The sequence below is a fragment of the Pleurodeles waltl genome, chromosome 7, assembly GCF_031143425.1.
Source record: "Pleurodeles waltl isolate 20211129_DDA chromosome 7, aPleWal1.hap1.20221129, whole genome shotgun sequence".
NCBI classification, from domain to species: domain Eukaryota; kingdom Metazoa; phylum Chordata; class Amphibia; order Caudata; family Salamandridae; genus Pleurodeles; species Pleurodeles waltl.
In genome coordinates, this window is record NC_090446.1 from 123,274,856 (window position 1) to 123,288,141 (window position 13,286).

General features: G+C 49.2%; 1 protein-coding gene across 2 annotated transcripts in view; it reads left to right on the forward strand.

Annotated features, from left to right (window-relative positions):
• ZNF512B (zinc finger protein 512B) overlaps positions 1 to 13,286 on the forward strand; it is a 282,920-nt gene that overhangs the window by 230,109 nt on the left and 39,525 nt on the right. The window lies entirely within an intron of this gene.

A 13,286-nucleotide genomic window follows, 5' to 3' on the forward strand; every position in this document is an offset into this window, starting at 1 on the left:
AAGGATTTCCTGTGGGAGAGGGAGGTAACACCATCTCCCCTTGGAAATAGGTGTGACATAGCTTGGGAGGGGAAGTCTCCCCTAGCCACCGGTGTGCTTTGAAGGGCACATTTGGTGCCCTTCTTGCATAAACTGGTTTGCACCAGTTCATGGACCCCCGGGCCCTGCTCTGGCGCAAAACTGGACAAACGAAAGGAGAGTGACCACTCCCCTGTCCTTCACAACCCCAGTGGTGTGCCCAGAGCTCCTCTAGGTGGGCACTAGATTTTGCCATCTGAGGTGGGCAGAGGCCCCTGGGAGCATCTGAGTGGCCAGGTCAGGTAGGTGACGTCACAGCCCCCTCCTGATAGGTGGTCACCCTGCTAGGTGACCAGCCCCCCTTCCTGGGCTATCTAGGGTCTCCCTTTTGAGTGGGTTCTCATATTCAACGTGCAAGATTCCAGCAGGACTCCTTTGCATGGTTTACTTCATCTTCTGGCCACTGGGACTGCAACTGGACCCTCCAGAAACTGACAATCTTCGACTTCAGTGATGACTCAGCTCTGCAACATTGTTTCTCCAGTGACTTTCAGCAACTGAAACGTTTACCTGGCTGTGCATCCTCTGAGGGTGGCGAATCTTCAGCCTGCACAAGAAGTAAGAAGGAATTTCCCTTGGAGTGAAGCAGTCACTCCCCTGCTTCTGCAGGCACCAACTGCAACAACGACTGGCTACATGCATCTGCTCTCCTCCAGAACTGCGTGTATCCTTCATCAGAGGTAGTGGTCTGGAGTGGTCTCCTTGGTCCTTTCTGCCAGCTGTCCAAATTGGGAGACAGTAAGCCCTCGCCTCTCCATGCAGGACGGTACCCCTATGCACTGTGACTCTTGCACCTACCAAGGCTTGTTTGCTCCTTCTCCAAGGGATCTTCAGGCTTCTTGTTGCCCCAGCCCCCAGCACTCCTTCCTGCAAAGCACTTTCTCCTGCCTGCTGCTCCAGCGACGTGGGCCTCCTCTTCAAGTGTACTGAGTGGGCATCACTGCGAATCCTGTGCCTGTTGTCAGTGGGTTGCCTGTGGAGGCTGCTCCTCTTCTTGCGACTCTCCCGACTACTGAGGGTCACCCTGGACTCCCTTCCTGGGGTCTAGTCCGCTGGGCCTAGCTGATCCTCTTTAGCCTTGCAACTCGTCTTCTTCCTCTATTGCATTTACCAAGGCTTGTTAGTAGTTTTCCAGCACCACTAACCAACTGCATCTTGACCGACGATGTAGCACCCCATCTGCATCAGTCCTGGGACTTCTCTTCATCTCCAGTGCTGCACTGCTGGCCTTGTTCGTCCACCTGGTCTGCATCCACAGAAGCGTGGGTAGTGGCTCCTGCCACAACCGCACACTCCGTCATGAACCAGACTTGGTCTCCTTCCTTTGCAGGTCCTCTTCTGTCAGGATCCACCTTTGGGTTCTTCCAGTATTGGTTTTGTCTTGCATAATCCTTTTCTAAAGTCCTCTGGTTGGGTTTGGGGATTACCAGGTACTTACCTCTGCTCTCCTGGTCGCTGGGGGTCACTCTGGTACTCAACTTTTGGGGTTCTTAGTTCCTCCAGCTTCCCTCTACTGATTCCACATTCTTGGGTGGGGGACTGCTTTTCACATTCCTCTTTCGTAGTATATGGTTTGGCCCTCCCCTACGTCCCTCATTCCTTACCTATACTTTTGCCAATGCTTATTGCTTTCTATGCTCTTTACTGATTGCTAATGCGTATATAATAGTGCGTTTACTTACCTCCAGTATTCTAGTATTTGTGTTACCATAATAAAGTACCTTCCGTTTTTGTAACACTGTGTGGTTCTTTTATGTGTGAGTGTGCTGTGTGACCATAGAGGTATTGCATAAGCTTTGCATGTCTCCTAGATAAGTCTTGGCTGCTCATCCACAGCTACCACTAGAGCGCCCTAGCATCCTAGACACTGCCTACACTTCCCTAAGACCTAGTATAAGATGATAACACCGCAGGTGCTCACCACAAACCAGGCCAGCTTCTTACATCTTGTCGCTTACAGTTCGGTGGCAGCACCAAAGCCACGTCCTACTAGAGGCAACAACAGCAGCCAAAAGCCTCATGGGGTTATTCCAAGGGTGAATATGGGGGAACAGTTCCATGGGCAGGGGTAGAGGTGGGGCAGCTTAGGAAGCTGCCCCGCCAAGCAGTGACTCTCTCTTCCTTCCCCTGGTCTCACAACACCTGTTGAGGATGCCTGTAGGGGTTCCTCACGCAGTGGCAAAACATCACCTCAGACCAATGGGTTCATTACATTGTAGAGCAGGGTTTCTGCCTGGAACTTACTGCACACACCACCAGACATACCCACCCAAGACACCCTCTCATCAGAGCACCAGAACCTCCTCCGGGAGGAAGTAGAGATGCTCTTACCCAAGGGGCCGTTGAACCTGTACCGTCAGAATGAACACCGCAAAGGGGTGTACTCCCTGTACTTTCTATTCCGCAAGAAAGATGGATATATGAGGCCCATACTAGACCTCAGGTCCCTCAACAAGGGCATCCTATCGAAGCATTTTCACGTGATCATGCTCCAGGACATTGTTTCACTATTGGAGCAAGGAGAATTCATGATCTCCCTCGATATGAAGGATGCCTATTTCATATCCCAATCTACCTTGCACATTGCTGCTACCACAGGCTTTTGGTAACTGTACAGCACTTTCTATTCAAAATTCTGCCCTTCAGGGTAACTCTGACTCCCAGAGTCTTTACCAAATGCCTTGCAGAGGTAGCCACTCATCTCCAGAGAAGCGGCATCTATATTTTCCCACACATCAACGACTGGCTGATAAAGAGTGCAAACAAACATCAGTGTTTAGCCCACACTAAGATCACCTTAGATCTTCTCCATAAAGAAGGTTTCTTAATCAACATGAGCAAGTCCCACCTCCAATCCCTACAAATACAGCTCTTCCTAGGAGCAGTCACAGGGAAAGCTTAGTCCATCCCTGCACAGGTCCAAGCCTTCCAGCTCCTGCTGCCTCTTTCAACAAATCGTCAGCTACCACTGAGTAAAGTAATGTACCTTCTCAACATGATGGCCTCCATAATAACCACCATTCCCCTTTCCCGATTACACTTTTTTTTTAAAGTACTATGTTTAGTTTCTGAATATCGTATAGTCGTTACATCACCGGTCTCAGTATATAAAGAGCATTGCATCCAGCAAGAAACTTGTATCAATATACATCATCTCGGGGAGTATGTAAAACCATCACAACTATGAAGCAATTCAGATCCATGGAATGGGCCCAGGGGAATGTCTAATTAAACCTCACAGGATACACAGTGGAATTATAGGCTCGTGGAGCGTTTTGCATAGTCACTCCCGGGACCAAAGTACAAGGATAGAGACTTGGAACAGTCTCTAGCCACAGCTATGTTGCTGAACGAAACCATAACACAACATATAAACTCTTGTCCCCCAATCCATCTCTCCCCTTTGGTCTGCTTATATATTGGTCATCATTGTGAGTCTGTCCTGGAGGACAAGTGGACAGAGCAGATATCTTCTATCCGGCTAACACAAGTGTTGTAAAGCATGTTCACTCCATTTCAGTCTCCCCTCTAAGTTCCTGCTCAATCATACATCCTCCTCTCTGAAGGCAGGAGGATCTTGGGGTTCTTGTAGATCCAATATCATAGCTGACCAAGCTTGCAAGTCGTCTTCCAAACACTAACCCCTGCAAACATGATACATTTGTACCTTCTCTGCACTCGCCCATTCAACTATGTCTTTCAGCCATTTCCTGGTGGGGTTCTTGGCATTGTTCTCTGTCTTGTTCCTGGATCTCAGGGACCGTTTGCGGGGTGCTTCTCCATCTGCAGGGGGTGGGGTGCTGGTGTTGTGTTCCTGTGGCGGTGCTTCCTGTCCACTAGCGCCGGCAGAGGTGGAGGGCTGTTCATCGTCCAGGCTAGTGTCAGGGGTCCCTTGTTGTGCCACTGTGTCCCTCCTGGTGTTGACAAGGTCTGCCAGCACCCCTGCAATGGTGACCAGGGTGTTGTTAATGGACTTTTAAGTCCTCCCTGATCCCAAGGTAGTGTTCCTCCTGCAGCCGCTGGGTCTCCTGAAACTTGGCCAGTACAGTCGCCATCGTCTCCTGGGAATGATGGTAAGCTCCCTTGATGTTGGAGAGGGCCTCGTGGAGAGTGTGGTCCCTGGGCCTGTCCTCCCCCTGTCGCACAGTAGCCCTCCCAGCTTCCCTGTTGTCCTGTCCTCTGTCCCCTGAACCGTGTGCCCACTGCCACTGCCCCCAGGTCCCTGATCATCCTGTGTTATTGGGGTTGCCTGGGTTCCCTGTAGTGGTGGACACACTGCTGATTGACGCGTCCTGGGGACAGAGGGATGGGCCCGCTTTGCTGGTGTTTCCTGAGTGGGGAGGGTCTGTGATGGCTTGTGACTGTGTCAGGGGAACTGACTGTCCCAAGGTCCCTGATGGGCTGGGCTGGTCATCTTGATGCAGTTGTGCAGAGCTGCTGTCATCACTGTGGGTCTCTTCTGTGGGAGGACTGGATATGTCTGGCACCTCATGTCCGGTGACGTTGGGTAGGGGTCCTGTAGGGGTGCAAAAGCATGATTATTGCATCTGTGTGTGCCAACGTGTGCAGTGGGTGAGTGACCCTGTACTCCAGTGCTTGCACTGTTGGATTGGTCCTTGTGTGAGAGTTGTGATAGTTGGTTTGGGGGCTGTTTGGGTTTCTGTACTGGACATGCTTTCGTGATGGGTATCCATGCATTGGTGTTACATGCAGGGCTTGTTTTTGGGATGTGTGGGTTGTGTTTGTGGGGTATCTGTGGGTTGTTGGGGTGATGGGTGTGAGGGAAAGGGTGGGGTATGTGATGGCATGCAGGTAAGGTGGGGATAAAGTAGTAACGATTTGCCTTACCAGAGTCCAGTCCTCCTGCTACTTCTGTGAGGCCCTCAGGATGCAGTATTGCCAAGACTTGCTCCTCCCATGTTGTTAGTTGTGAGGGAGGAGTTGGGGGTCCACCGCCAGTCCTCTGTACTGCAATCTGGTGTCTGGAGACCACAGAACGCACCTTCCCCCGTAGGTCGTTCCACCTCTTCCTGATGTCATCCCGTGTTCTTGGATGCTGTCCCACTGCGTTGACCCTGTCGACAATTCTCCACCATAGCTCCATCTTCCTTGCAATGGAGGTGTGCTGCACCTGTGATCCAAATACCTGTGGCTCTACCCGGACGATTTCCTCCACCATGACCCTGAGCTCCTCGTTAGAGAACCTGGGGTGTCGTTGAGGTGCCATGATGTGGTGTAGGTGATGTGTGAGATGGTGTGTTGTGAAGTGTGAGGGGATGTGTTGGTGTGTGTTGTTTGAAGTGCCTTGTAGTTGTGTAAGTGATGATGTTGTGTGTCTGTGGATGCTGGTGTTGTTTAAGGTAGTCTCTCTCTCTGGCCTGCTTTCAAATTTCTAGTAGTAAGGGTTTGTTGGTGATGTGGGTGTGTGTTTTATATTGGATTGGGTGTGTGGGTGTGGTGTGTGTAGGTGTATCAGGTGTGTGTATTTCGAATTGTCCAATGTGGTTGTGTTTTGTATATGTGTGTGTATTTTGAGCGCGTGGATTAGTGGGTCGTGATAGTGTGGGCGTATTCTTGTTGGCGTGACGGTGTCGGTTTTGTTATCGCCAGTTTATCACTGACCTTTAGTGTGGCGGACTTGTGTAGGTGTCTGTATTGTGGCGGATTCCGAGCTGTGGGTCGTAATACCTGTAGCGGAATTCCGCGACCGCAGCAGTATGTTGGCGGTCTTCTGCACGGTGGTAAGCGGGATTTACCGCCAGAGTTGTAATGAGGGCCTAAGTCTCTGGCATGTTTTGTGCAATTTTGTTAAATGTGCCAAGGTTATTTGTAAATCAGAAATATTTTTAACAGGCCTTCATAAAATCTGAAAATCCCACACTGAGTGTACCTTACTAACTGCTTACTACATTTGATGCAGATTCATCAAACAGCATCAAAGTTATAAGCAATGTTCTGATAGAGCTGCAGATTCCTCACCTCTTACAATTCCCCAGGCATCAGACCTGGGGACGGAAACTTTCCAGCAGTACCTCTGCACGTCAGTAGGTGGCACTGTGAGACTCCACACTGATGATGTTGCACTTCAGAAATATTGTGCTGAGATTTATAGGCGCTAGTTCTGCGCACTGATGTCAGTTCTTTTCTACCATGCCACCAGACATGAATCGGGAGTTACCTCTGGACTCTCTGAGACCCTTTGCCTTACAAAATTTACAGTGTGCAAGAGAAACCTCCCAAAACAACAGTTTTTAAACTCTATAGGAACTGCTGCAAGTAAATGTATGTGACAGATCACCATCAGGTTTGCCTGTGGTGTCTGGGGTAGAGTAATTACTCCAAGACCTGCAGTGACTGTGCCTTGATTAACCCAAAGGTCACAAGGAATCATGAGATGAAACTCTTTATTGCTAATCATCATAAGACTCCTCCTTGTGACTGGTCTAAGTCCAAGTGTTGGCTTCAATCCTGTTCTAGATGTTGCAGGGGTCGACCTGAGACTGAATGCCATTGTGCTTCAATTCTTTGTGTAAGTCAAAAGAGAAGCAAGCAGGACTTGGCCCCTTCCCTCAAACTCCTGAGAAAATGAAACAGTGTTGCCATGCCTCACATTCTTGCTCCTGAGGTCAGTCGACGTTGCACCATACAAGTTGTCCCGCTCACCCCGAGTTGCCAGGGCCATCTGAGACACAAAGGCAGATTAAAGAGTTTCAAAGAGCCATTCTCCAGTTATTCGGATCACTTTGGATTCCCTCTGGTGCGCCCCAAGGCCCCAAAGAGCTGAGAAGGTCTCCATCTAGTGTGTGAGTTTGTCCTCTGCGCCAGTTGGACCTTCCCAGCCCATCATGGGCCCTCTCCTGGCTCCTACACCTGACTGCCTCCAGCTCCACGATCCACGACGGTTCCAGGAACATCGACGCTGATGCTGACTTTACTGGTGCTGGAAGATAAAGTGCCCATTGTGTTTTCGAACTCTTGAGTCGGGGCTGCTCCAACCTCAACCGAGGATGTGATTAATTTCCACCACGCCACAACTTGGCTTTCTTAACGTTCCGCAAGGCAGATTTGTTACATTGCATTCCTTGTTAGATTTTGATTCTGACTACGACTATGAGGCAGAAGATGAAATTGGCCAACCATACCATGAAGAAAACTGGTATGATGATCTCCAGAAAGTAGTGGTCTTGACACTTCACTGGATACTGGTCTTATCCCACCCCCTGGTCCTGCCATGGAGGAGAGTGCTTCTTTAGCTTTGGTTATGCAGAAGGCATATATAGTTCCTGACCTCCAGCTCCCTACCTTAGAGGTCAAAACCAATGTCCTGACTGAAGTGCCTCAGTTGTGGCAAGCCACTACTGAGACCCTACTTCCTTTCAACAAGGCACTCACTGGTAGCTGATACTCTCTTAGGAGCCTGGGCCAAACCTTGCACTGGACCCCCAGTCAATCGCCAGATTGCAAGATGCCACCGCCCCGCCCCTGGTGATGCGCCTTTTTGTCTCAGCACCCCAATCTTGAAAGCTTGGTGACTGCCACCAGTCGAACAAATCCAAGTACTTTTCCAACTACTTCCCTGGATAGGGAGTCCAAGAGAGTGGCGACCTTTGGGAAGAGGGCATTTTGTTCCACTAATTTGGTTCTTAAGTTGGTCAATGCCAGTTGCTTGGTAGGCTGCTATTTTCCAGAGTCTCTGGGATTTGGTTGCACAAGTCCTACCAGGTGCCCTGGAATACTTCAGCCCAGTCCTTACCCATGCCATACAGAACACCTTTGTTGCTGCCAAATTTCAGTTTATTGTGACCGGATTCTGTCTCCTGAATCATCAGCACTAATGTTGCCATGCCTTGCTGCGATCGACAGGTTTTTCCCTTATAAACATGTCCTTTGACTGGGCTTACCTTTTTAGGAATAACGCAGGTTCCACTCTGGAGTGCTTTACGGAGTGTCACAGCACTCTCCCTGGGCTTATATTCAACGCTTTGCCATTCCCCCAACCGTTCCTTCAGCGGTTTCAGAACTGTTACCCGGTGCTGTCAGCCAGTTAAGCGTTACCAAGGTGCCCAGCAGTTTTATGGCAGAGGCCATGGCAACCACAGACCCTGTGATCAGGGACAGAGCACCACTCAGTACACTAAATACTCCAATCTCCCATTGGCCCCACCTGCCTAACCCCTTCAACATACCATTAGTGGAGTACAGCTACAAATTAGGAGACAGGACCCAACAACCCCGAATAGCCACTCCAGTGCACCTTCCACCGTTACTGGAATGACTGACAGAGGACCACCTGTCCTTCACCTGGCATGAAATGCAATCTGTTTCGGCCAAAGGGACTATCGACAGGCTGCCTGCACCAGAAGTGGGTCATACTTGTTATTCTTGCAACTTTCTGGTGTCAAAGAAGGACAGAGGCATTCATCCTATTTTAGAGTTGCGCCCTCTCAAAACCTACCAGGACAAGTTCTAAATGCTCACGCTGACCCTGCCCGAGGTCTTCTCTGCCCTCGACCCTGGATACAGGGTTTTGGAATTGGATCTGCAGGACGAATATTTAAATATACCTGTCCTGCAGGCCCATCTGAGCTACTAGCACCTTGTGAGGGTACATGAGCATTTTCAGTCTGTGGTGCTCCCCTTTGGTCTCCCTGTTGCCCCTTAGGTGTGCACGAAAGTGATCATGATGGTAGCATCACATTTTCGGAGGTTAGGGGTTCCAGTCGTCTACACCTCGACAAATGGCTGTTGAAGGTGAGCTCACTCAAGGCAGCCGTCAACCACCTCCAGGCTACATCGAACATCCGGTCATCTTTGGGGTTAATTTTCAACGCACCTAAGTCAAACCTGACTCCGTCTCAGACATTTCCCTTCTTCTGAGCAGTTCTGGACACAGTTCAGCTTCATGCATCATGCTGGTCAAGCAAGCTAAGAGGCATATGCTGGCTATGCAGTAGTATCTAAAGTCCCAGTGGGCCTAACATCAAGGGTACCTTTCTGCCCACACCCAGATGTCCGAGGGAACTTCAAAAAATGTGCAGTGGCGGTTACGGGACCACGATTGCGTCATTGGTAGACCCTTCTCCACCCAGAGCTAACAGTGGTGTCCGATGCATCACTTCTGGGTTACGGCGGCCACTTGAGAGAGGTGGAGATCAGAGGCCTGTGGTCTCCAGCTGAGTCCTGGCTCTACATCAACCATCCACTTTGCATAGAAAGCCATCCTTCTGTCTATCAAGGGTAGGCTGGTTCTGGAGCTGGTGATTATGGACAACACCGCTGTCATGTAGTATTGCACCAGACAGGGTGGAGTGAAAATGGTTATACCGTCACAGAATTTTCCTTGTGGTGAAACACCTGGAAGGATCTTTGAATGCTTAGGCGGACAAGCTCAGCCGTTTACGCCTACCAGGTTTTGAGGGACAGTTGCACCCGAAGGTGGTGAAGGGTCTCTTCTGCGAATCGGAAGAACCTTGGCTCTATCTATTTACCACTGCAAAGAACGCACAACATCACTAGATCTGTGCTTTGGAGTTTCTAAGGTGTCTCTGCCTCAGTTGAAACTCAGGACTCTTGTATGTCATTCCACCACTACCCCTACTGTTCTGAAAAAAACAGGCCCAGGTCATTCTGGTAGCCCCAAAAAGGGCATGGAGAGTATGGTATCCAGAGCTCCTGGGCATGAGCATATGTCTTCCAATCAGGCTACCCCGCCAGGAGGATCTGCTGTCACAGCAACAGGCAGGGTGCAGCACTTAGGCCTTCACAATCTCCATCTTCAGGTTGGAGATTGAGCTGAACAGCTGAACACTTTCCACCTTCCTCCAGAGGTGGGCAGATCTCATCTTGGTAGCCAGGCATCCCTCACCAAAGATAGTAAATGCCTGTTGTTGGAACAAATTTGTGTCTTTGTGCAGCACACGACAGACTGGCCCCCTCCTGGCGCGTTATCTTACGTTTTGTTGTCTGTTTTGTCTCTCGTCAGCAAGGCTTTGCTCTCTGTACTTTTAAAGGGTATCTTTTGACTCTTTCTGACTCTTTGCGGATGCCGGGTCAGCTCTCATTATTTAATCACTGGTTGTGATACGTTTATTTAAATATCTTTTTGCTCTCTCTCCCTTTGTCATGTCACAGTGGGACCTTAACTTGGTCCTCATATATTTGATGTGTACTCCGTTTGAGCCCCTTCACAGTTGTCCTTTGTGACTTTTCACTCTCAAAACGGTGTTTCTTGTTGCTGTAACATTTGTAACATTTGCATGGGGTGTAAGTGAGATTCAAGCTCTACGTGCCAACCCCACTGTGCACCACCTTCTTCTTAGACATACTGATTGTGCAGACACAAGTATCCTTCATGGCCAAAGTTGTGATGCCATTCTACTTTGGTCAGAATAGCACATTGCTGGTGTTCTCCGCTCAGCCCCACCCATCTAAGGAAGAAGAGAGGCTCCATTAGGAATACCCCAAAATAGTATTGAGCTTTTACATTGATCATACCAGAGAATACCGTGTGGACAATCAGCTGTTTGTGGAGTTTATTAAAGAGAAAAAAGGCAAGGTCATGCAGAAGTGAACCATCTCATGCTGGATTGTGCTCTGTATCAAGATCTGCTTTGTACTGACCAAGAAGCATCCTCCAGAAGGGAAGCATGCTCATTTCATCAGAGCCAAAGCTTCACCCAATGCATTGGCAAGCGGAGTTTCTGTCCTGGACATCTGCCAGGCATGTACATGTGTGTTTCTCCATACATTCATGAAACACTACTGGCTCAATAGCCAGGTTGGCCTAGAGGGACATTTCGCCTGCTGGGGACCTACAGGACTTTTTGGGTTAAGACTGCTCACCTACTGACCTCCAAATAGATACTGCTTCTGTATGTATTCAAAAGGTAAGGAATCTGCAGTTAAAAGTCTCTATCCGAAGAAAAAGTTACTTACCTTTTGTAGCACTCTATCTGGTAAAGACTGTTTACCTTTATAGGCTCCACACTTCATTCGGGAGAGGAACTGCGTCAATGTGGAGCTGCTTGGCACCACCTACCAGCAAGTAGATGTACTTCTGGAAAGTTTTCAGATTCAGTCTGACACCTGGGGATATTTAAAAGGTGTGGGATCTGCAGTTAGATAAAGGGGGTCATTTCGACCGCCGTGCTGAAGACCGCCAGTGGTGGCGGTTTTCCGGTCGGCGTATTATGACTGCCTGCAGCCCTCCGTCCTTTTCCGGACAGAGAGCCGCCAGCAGCCATACTGGCGGGCGGCGGGGAAGTGGAGGTTGCTCCACCTCCACCGCCACGTCAACAGAACACCGCCCACCGAATCACGTTCTGTGATTCGGCGTGGTGGTGTTCTGTTGACAGTGTGCTGACGGCGGAGTAGCCCCCATGGATCCCATCCCCTCTCGGAAGATCAACGGACAAGGTAAGTTGATCGTCCGTTAGGGGAGGGGGGTGGGGGGGTGTTGTGTGATGTGTGGGTGCATGGGGGTGTGAGTATGTAGAGGGGGTGTGTGAGTGCGTGTATGCATGCAGGGGTGTAGTGTGAATGGAAATGTGTGTGTGTCTGTATGTATGTCTGTATGGATGTGTGCGTGTATGTCTGAATGAGGGTGTGCGTGTATGACTGTGTGTGTCTGTTGGCATGTTTGTTCGTGTGTGTGCGGGAATGTGTGTTGGTGGTGTCTGCATGCGTGTCGGTGTGTGTCTGTGTTGTGATGTCGGGGGTAGGGGTGGGGGGTCCTGCCACCTTTGGTGGGTGGTAGGGGGGGTGGGGGGTGTTGGGGACGGACTCGGGGGAGGGGTGGGGGCGGCAGAGACCCCTATCAGTGCCAGGGAAGGAATTTCCTGGCACTGATAGTGCTTACCGCCATGGATTTCATGGCGGTTCCAAACCCATGAAATCCATGGCAGTAAGCCGGGTCATGATACCGCCGGCAGTCTTGTGACGGCCGCCGGGCTGGAGACCCAAGTCTCCAGCCCAGCGGTCGTCTCCGCCATGGCGGTCTGATCGGAGAAGTGGCGGATGACCATGGCGGTAACCGCCATGGTCATAATTCCACATTTTTTACCGCCAGCCTGTTGCCGGTAAAACCGCCACTTCTCCGTCAACCGCCAGGGTCGTAATGACCCCTATATAGTCTTTACCATAAAGAATGACACAAAGGTAAGTAACTTGTTTGTTTGGCACATAACATGAAATACTAATAGAAAACTAATCTTTCCAAGCGTATGCCAATGTTTGGCAGATTGATCACACAGTGCCAAAGTTATAAACAAATCAAAGAATTACTTTTCAGCTTCCAAAATACACAAGTGTTAGCCTTTTCAAGCACACTTAGCAGTTTTTTCTGACTGTGTCTCAAATACCACTGAACAGGGTTACACCGAATCAAAATGAGCACACTTTCTGAGTAAATGTTTACATTCGTGCAATGTTTGATGCAAATCCGATCAGTGGTTAGAGCTGTAGGTGCAAGCAAAATGTCCTGTGGAAGGTAAAATCGGAAAACATGTTTTCTGATGGCCACAAGTTTTTTCCCTGCAGAGAACTGCATAAAATTTGATACATCGAACCTTAGTTGATTATGTCAAGAGAGTGCCACATTTGGTGCAGATATGTTGCTGGGAGACAAAGTTGTTGACAAATAAAAAAAATGCTTTTCAAAGTAATGTGAGACTGGACCATAACAGCATAGTACATAGTGGTGAATAGCACTGTGTAATACATAGACACACGTGTACATAGCATGTTTCAGCATACCGTACATACATAGAGATATTCTGCTACTTCAAAAGCAGCAGTGTTTCATTTGAGCCACTGGTTGCAGGTGTGGATCACTAGCACTTATTTTCGGTGAGTGACTGTTATTTTTCCTCAGCCGACTTTGATCCAAGGGAAGAAAGATTAAAAACACAAAAGAGGAAAATAAGTAGGAATAGAAAGCCAGGAAAACAGTGATAAAGGGAGAAAGAGGGAATGAAAAGAGACTTGCAACAGTGAAATAAAAGGGCAGTTAGTGTCTGGTAGCAGATTAAAGGGGCATGAGATAGATTGAAGACTATAAAACCTTGGTATTCACAGCCCAACCTTCGATAGTCCCAGCCGCAGGCCGCTGAGCACAACTTCGGCCGCGACAATTATTCTTTTACAAATCAAGAGCTGGAAAACATGCATGGTGTTTGTTTGCAAGCGACTTGATTTTCCTCAAATTAAAA